Source organism: Myotis lucifugus, unplaced genomic scaffold, assembly GCF_000147115.1.
Source record: "Myotis lucifugus unplaced genomic scaffold, Myoluc2.0 scaffold_115, whole genome shotgun sequence".
Classification (NCBI taxonomy): domain Eukaryota; kingdom Metazoa; phylum Chordata; class Mammalia; order Chiroptera; family Vespertilionidae; genus Myotis; species Myotis lucifugus.
The window spans coordinates 541,450-546,932 of record NW_005871163.1 but is presented as its reverse complement, the minus strand read 5'-3'; the positions used below and the strand labels follow the sequence as shown (position 1 = coordinate 546,932).

General features: G+C 47.4%; 1 protein-coding gene across 2 annotated transcripts in view; it reads left to right on the top strand.

Moving 5' to 3' along the window:
• Positions 1–4,780: 4,780 nt before the first annotated feature.
• Positions 4,781–5,483, top strand: part of MAP2K1 (mitogen-activated protein kinase kinase 1) — a 76,953-nt gene continuing 76,250 nt past the window's right edge. The window contains exon 1 of one of the 2 annotated variants that reach the window (XM_014459750.2): positions 4,781–5,325. The gene's annotated coding sequence lies outside the window, so the exon portion shown is untranslated. The remainder of the gene's footprint in view (positions 5,326–5,483) is intronic. The other variant, XM_023757796.1, reaches the window with a different exon arrangement.

Genomic DNA, 5,483 nt, shown 5'->3' with positions numbered 1-5,483 from the left:
TCCACTGGTCTGTTTGTGCTTGTGCCAGTGCCATATTGCCTTCAGTATTCAATCTTTAGATGGATTTTGATATCTGGTAGTGTAAGTCCTTCAGCTTTGTTCTTCAACACTGTCATGGCTATTCTATTTTCCCCTTTAATTTCCCTGTTCATGTTGTTGTTGTTGTTTTAATAACAGCTTAATTGACAGACAATTCACATACCATACAATTCACCCATTTAAAGTGTAAAACTCAATAGTGTTGTTTTTTGTTGTTGTTGTTGTTGAAAGAAATTGGCTTTCTTTTTCTTTTTCTTTTTAAAAAATATTTTAATTGATTTTTTTTAGAGAGAGAGGATGGGAGAGGGAGAGAGAAAGAGAAACATCCATGTGAGAGTGGAACATTGATCGATTGCCTCCTGCACGGGATCAAGCTCACAACCTGGGCTTGTGCCCTGACTGGGAAGCAAACTGAGCGCCTGGTGCATGGGTTGACCACTGAACCACACCAGCCGGGCACAATTCAGTCGTTGGAATGAATTCACAGAGATGTGCAGTTACCACCACAGTCAATTTCATCACATCATCAAGGAACTTCATGCCCTTTAGCTGTCATCCTTCTATCCCTCCTTTACCTGCCCCACCAAGCCCTAAGCAACCACTAATCTGCTTTTGGTCTCTATAGATTAGCCCATTTTGAACATTTCATATAAATAAAATCATATAATATGTAGTCTTTTGTGACAGGCTTCTTTCACTCAGTATAACATTTTCAAGGTCCATCCATGCTGTAGCATGGGCCAGCACTTTATTCCTTTTCATGGCCTAGTAATATTCCATTGTATGGATATGCCACATTTTGTTTATTCATTCATCAGTTGATGGACACATTTGGATTGTTTCCACTTTTTGGCTCTTCTGAGTAATGATGCTATAAACATTTGTGTATGGGTTTTTGTATGGATGTACATTTTCATTTCTCGAGTATATTGTTAGGAGTGGAATTGCCAGGATATATGTTAACTGTATATTTAACAGTTTGAGAATTGCCAGAGCGTTTTCCAAGTGTCTGCACTATTTTATATTCCCATGTTACTGTTTTCTTTTTTAATATATTTTTACTGGTTTCAGAGAGGAAGGGAGAGGGAGAGAGAGATAGAAACATCAACGATGAGAATCATTGATTGGCTGCCTCATGCATACCCCCAACTGGGGATTGAACACGCAACCCGGGTATGTACCCTGACTGGGAATTGAACTGTAACCTCCTGGTTCATAGACTGATGCTTAATCACTGAGCCATGCCGGCTGGGCTTAATGTTTTCTTAAAATTTTTAAATTTTTTTAAATCCTTATCTGAGAATATTTTTCCATTGATTTTCAGAGAGAATGGAAGAGAGAGGGAAAGACAGAGAAAAATATCGATGTGAGAGAAACATATTGATTGGCTGCCTTCTACATGCATCCTGACCAGGGCCCAAGCCAGAGAGGAGCCTGCAACAGAGATATGAGGTACGTGCCTTTGACTACAATCAAACCCGGGACCCTTCAGTCTGCAGGTCGATGCTCTAGCCACTGAGCCAAACCAGCTTGGGTAAAAATTTTAATGTTTTTATTTATTTTATTTTATTTTATTTTTTAAAAAATATATTTTTATTGATTTCAGAGAGGAAGGAAGAGGGAGAGAGAGATAGAAACATCTACGATGAGAGAGAATCGTGGATCGGCTGCCTCCCGCAAGGCCCCCACTGGGGGTCGAGCATGTGCCCTTGACCGGAATTGAACCTGGGACCTTTCAGTTCTCAGGCCAACGCTCTATCCACTGAGCCAAACTGGCTAGGGCAAATTTTAATGTTTTTAATTGAATAGGTTATATGTATAATAAAAAATTACAACAATATTAAAGGCTAGACCTAACTGGTTTGGCTCAATGGATAGAGTGTTGGCCTGCGGACTGAAGAGTCCCAGGTTCGATTCCAGTTAAGGGCATGTACCTTGGTTGTAGGCACATCCCTGGGAGAGGGTGTGCAGGAGGCAGCTGATCGATGTTTCTCTCTCATCGATGTTTCTGACTCTCTATCCCTCTCCCTTGCTCGCTGTAAAAAAAAAAAAATCAATAAAATATATTTTTAAAAAATACTAAATGCTACAAAATGAAAACTTACTCTGTCTCCAGACTTCTCAGGGCTCCTCCCAAAAGGCATGCACTTTTAATAGTTTCTCTGTGTCTTTCCAGAAATTTTCTATTACATATAAGCATATATGCAGCTATATCAATTTTCCTATAACAAATAAGACCATTTTACACTGTTCTGCTCTGTGTGTTTTTTTTTAAATTTCTTTATTGGTTAAGGTATTACAAATGTGTCCTCATCCCCTCATTAATCCCCAACCTCCTTCCCCCCCACTCATGCTCTCATCCCTCTTCTGTTTTTTTTAACATTATACATTTTGGAACTCTTTCTATAACAGCATAGAAGAGCCTACCTAATTCTTTTAAAAGACTGTATAGTACTTCTTTCTATAAATGTATTATAATTTTTGTATGTCATAATTTCCTTTCGATAGATCATTGCATTGATACCAGTTTTTTTTTTAAATATATTTTATTGATTTTTTACAGAGAGGAAGGGAGAGGGATAGAGAGTTAGAAACATTGATGAGAGAGAAACATCAATCAGCTGCCTCCTACACACCTCCTACTGGGGATGTGCCCACAACCAAGGTACATGCCCTTGACCGGAATTGAACCTGGGAGCTTTCAGTCTGCAGGCCGACGCTCTATCCACTGAGCCAAACCAGTTAGGGCAAGATTTTTTTGTATAAATGTCTAAGTAAATTTGTAGGAAAAATTCCTAAACAATGGCATTTCTGGGTCAGAGAAGGGGAGAGAGGGAGAGAGGGAGAGAGAGAGATATCAATTTGTTGTACTTATTTATACACTAGAGGCCCAGTGCACGAAATTCGTGCATTGGGGGGGGGGGGTCCCTCAGCCGAGCCTGCACCCTCTCGCAGTCGGACATCCTAGTACAGCCACGGAGGCGGGAGGCTCCTGCCACCACAGCTGTGCTTGCCAGCCGTGAGCCCTGCTCAGGGCTTCTGGCTGGGCGGCGCTCCCCCTGTGGGAGTGCACTGACCACCAGGGAGCAGCTCCTGTGTGGGTGTCTGCCCCCTGGTGGTCAGTGTGCGACACAGCAACTGGTCGTTCCACCGTTCTGTCAATTTGCATATTAGCCTTTTATTATATAGGATTCCTTGGTTGATTCTTGCATATACCCTGATAGAGGACCAAACCCACAACCTTGTTGTATCTAAGGCACTCTAACCAACTGAGGTATCCAGCCAGGGCCTCAATTAATTTTTCTTTTCAGTTCTCACCGAAGATATGTTTTTATTGACTTTAGAGAGATAGGAAGGAAGGAAGAGAGAGAGAGAGAGAGAGAGAGAGAGAGAGAGAGAGACATGGATGTGAGTGAAACATACATCAGTTGCTTTTTGTATACCCCCCTTGTTGGGGATTGTACCTGAAACCTAAGTATGTGTCCTGACTAGAGTCAAACCCGTAACCTTTTGGTGTATGGGATAATGTTGCAACCAACTGAGCCACCCAGCCAGGGCCTCAATTTTTAATGTTTATAATTGTACTCTGATATGAAGAGTTTGCATGTTTAACATGCATAAATACAGAATCACACCTACCCACACACATTCACACATCTTTTTCTATATTTTGAAAAATATGAGTTCACATCAATACCTTCAATTCCAATATAACATCACAGGATTTTCTTCATTTCCCTTTCCTTCCTTTCTTGATTTGAAACTTTTTCTCACAGTGAGAAACCCGGCTCGTATTATCCTTAATCACATTTAGGCTCCCATCTAAGCTGCCATGCTTCTCTCTCTGGGAGGCTTTGCCCTACCCACTTGGCTCTAGGGCTACAAGATCCAGTATAGGGCTGCCTCCTGGGTGGGCAAGCCCTCCTCACCCTCTGGGGTTTCTATAGCCTCCTTCTCTGCCCCTGACACCCTGCTCTGCATGGGCCAGGTGCAGATGCTTACCTTGCTCTGCACACCCAATGCCCTTAGGACTGAATACTTGAGGAAGGGCAAAGGGGCTGAGGAAAACTGAATGTATATATATATCTATATATATATAGACCAGCCTGAATGTGCATTTTGAATAGGCATTGTGCCTCTTTTATTTTACTAAACTCCTTATTTACTAATACTTCAAGTTTCATAAGAGCTGGAATTATTGGATGAAATGGGTTTTATTAAGGCTTTAAAAAATATTACTAATCTACTCTCAAAAAAGGTTGCCCCAATTTACAATCTCATCAGCACTATCGTTCTCGAGTCTATACCCTCATCAGTCAATAGATCAGTAGTATTACCATTATAGGCAAGGAGTCTCTAAACAAGTTTTCTATTCCCTCACTCTGTCCTTCCTTTGGACAAGAGAAGGGGCCCTTTTCCTTATTTATTTTGTTATTTCACCTCCGGAGGACTCCAGTCACCACAGAGCGGGAGGCAGCGAGGTCCAGACCCAGACAAACTCTCAGCTCCCTGTGGCATCCAGGATGTACCACCTCCTCTCCCGGTGGGTCCACCTCGGCGCCTCCGGCCAGTAGAGGGCGCTGTGGAGCCCTCGCCGGACCCCGCCCCCAGGGCAGCGCGCCGCGCCCCCGTGACGTGTTTCCGCGTCATCTGCCGCGGAGGCCGGCTCGCATTGGCTGTCGGCGAGGCCAGCGGGCGGAGCCGAGTGGGCGTGTGGAAAAGGCCGCGCCCGGGGGCGGGAGCGAGGCATCCCCCTCCCCCGCCCCTCCCCCGCCCTGCAGTGCCTCCCGGGGACCGCTGCGCGGAGCGACGGGGAGCGCGGCGAGGAGGCAGCGGCACTTTCCCGGGCGGTGGCGGGAGCGGGGTTCTGTTTCGCGCGCTGCGGAGCCCGGAGCCTCGAGCCCGAGCCACCGGTGGACGGAGGGAGAGGGAGGGCATCCCGGGCTGCCGAGCTGCGCCTGCTGGGAAACTCTGGGGTTCCCTGCGCGTGGAGCCCAGCCTCGGGCGAGTAGGGCGGGGGTCCCACGAGCCCTCCACCGCCCCGAGGCGCTCACGGGACCTCGCGGGGCGCGCCGTCCTCCGAAGGCAGCCCCCGGCCCGCGGCCCCCAGCTGGCCCCGCGCGGCGGGCTCGGGACTCAGCAGAGGGAGGAAGCCGAGGGGGCCGCTTTCCCCGCGGAGTTGGGAGCGCCTTTCCCAGGTTCAAAATGCCCAAGAAGAAGCCGACGCCCATCCAGCTGAACCCGGCCCCGGGACGGCTCCGCGGTTAACGGGACCAGCGCGGCGGAGTGAGTATGGGGGGGGCGGCGAGCGCGGGCCGGAGTGGGGAGGCCTCCCGCGGGGCTGCCGGAGCCGAGTCGGGAGCCGAGTCGGGCGTGCGCCGCGCGCTGGGCTCCGCCTCGAGTTCGTCACGTACGTCTCGGGCGGGCGGGCGGGCAGGAGCGGA